Source organism: Bidens hawaiensis, unplaced genomic scaffold (assembly GCF_021521415.1).
Source record: "Bidens hawaiensis isolate Kalapana, Puna unplaced genomic scaffold, B.hawaiensis_p1.1 tig00023611_1, whole genome shotgun sequence".
Classification (NCBI taxonomy): Eukaryota; Viridiplantae; Streptophyta; class Magnoliopsida; order Asterales; family Asteraceae; genus Bidens; species Bidens hawaiensis.
The window spans coordinates 31,151-33,364 of record NW_027493698.1 but is presented as its reverse complement, the minus strand read 5'-3'; positions in this window follow the sequence as shown (position 1 = coordinate 33,364).

The window sequence follows — 2,214 nt, the reverse complement described above, 5'->3', positions numbered from 1 at the left end:
TATTAAAAACTGACACTAAAATTGATGATCTCGTTTTAAAAACGTCTTTATAAATTCCCTTATAATAATTAGATGTATATTTTGTATATATATGTATGCATTATTCACTTTAACCAAAATCCTAATAAACGTATTTAACATGTTAAAAGGTATTAATTATATTTTTACCATCGATTTTCGTTAAGGATTCTAACATATAAATTTTATGATAATATTATATTTAAACTTTTATAGTAGATCTCATATCCTACTTATTTAAACTACTTGTACGTAAATTCGATTTTATAACGAACAATGATTTTTATAATTAAATAATAATAACAATAATTAGTAGAGATCAACCGTTTAATCCATAAAGTACCCGACCATAAATATAATCCCAATCATATCACAATCCTAAATTCATCATACGTATTACATCCTTTATAATTCATTCATAATATTATTTAATTTGGATACTTGTCGGTAATTCTCGAAGGGCGTGACTTCCGCTTTCTTGTCGTATACATTTCCTGTTTGGCTTACTCGATCAGGTGAGTTTATCATTCCCCTATTTTGTTCGATTTTCATAAACGTTTTGGGGACATATGTGTACGTATTCATATTTTCATACTACATATATATTCAAACATGCATACGTGTTAGTTTGAAGTGATTTAATCAAACTTATGTGCTATTTGCTTACTTGTGTTACCATTCAATCAATCGTATGTTGGAATTACTATTTAATCAATCATATAGCGGGTGTTACTGCTAGTGACCAATGCCTGATTCGCTTGGCAACGGTCAACATACTTGTTTTCGGTTTGATTTCATTATTCACGCTTATCATGTTATGCTTATTTTATTGTTGTGTCAAACTGGTGATATTTGACGAGTGACTCGTAGAGAAGCCGTTATGCGAGTTAAAAGATATAAATGCATTGGCTTAACCAACTTAATTTCATGGAATTAGTTGACTATGGTTACTCATATGTTTGCAGGTAGAAGGAGGTAGAGGATGAAATTACGAGAACGTGGGCGAAAACGGCGAAAAAAACAGAGTTGAAACGAGAAAGATATGAAGAAAACAAGAAAATGAACAAAAGCTCCACCGTGGCCCACGGTCAAAACCGTGGACCACGGTCAACCCAGCTCCAATCAGACAGTTTTCACCGTACCGTGGCCATTCTATGCACCGTGGTGGACCGTGGACCACGGTCCGGGGCGTAAGGTCACGTGACTTCCTTGTTATTAGGCCGTTTTGGGGTGCCTTTTAACCTACTTTTTCACCTTGGCCGGCCTAGAGGCGATTTTGGAGAACAAAAACATCATTTGGGGTCTTGTATTGTTTTGTTTTATGTCTTGGATGGTGGTAAACAAATTACTTGATGCAAGGATGACCTCCAGAGCCATGAGTGGCTAGTTACTTCGGTATTCCTCTCGGGATGTAAGGTTATTTGTTAAACACTTTTGTTTCTTGTTCTTGAACTTGGATTGATTATCTAAATGCTATGTTAGTATGATCTTGTGTTTGTGTGATGGTTGTAGCTTGTCCATATTGTTTCTATCTAGTTTTTAGCCATATGTTCTTGGTGTCGTTGGCAATCGAGATTTAGTGGAAAGAACTAGGGAGAATAGTATTGATTGATTGATTAAGTGGCAACCTCGCTTTCTAGGAATCTGAGTACTTAGTTCTTGATTAATCACAACGATTGCATATGCACAAAACCGAGATATTACGGTTTATCCATTGAACGTTAACAAAAGTGTTGAGTAATAACCCGAACCCCGAGAGGAATGCTTGGTTAATTTATCGTTTACAACTTTCGTGTTAGTTTATTTTAGTTATAAAATCAAATCAAAACCAACTTGGAAATTACTTTTTTGTCATTTACATTTATATTAGTTTAATCGTTAAGTTACTTGTTAACACATTTTTCACAAACTCCTCGTGTTCGATACCCACTTACCACTATCTATTTAGTAGTATTTGGTTTAAGTTTGAGTGAGCCTTCGACATCACGTCAATATTCTCACTCAACTTTATGTTGACAAAAACTCCATTTTATACGCATATGCAGGTCTCTTGTATGGGATTGAAGCTTGGACACGTAGACAAGACTTTAGGATGAAAACAAGTTAAACTTCATTTGAATTCATATTTGTTATTTAAATTGGTTACTGTATTTGTAAACGTGTGTGTATGTTGATATTAAAATAATTAATTAGATA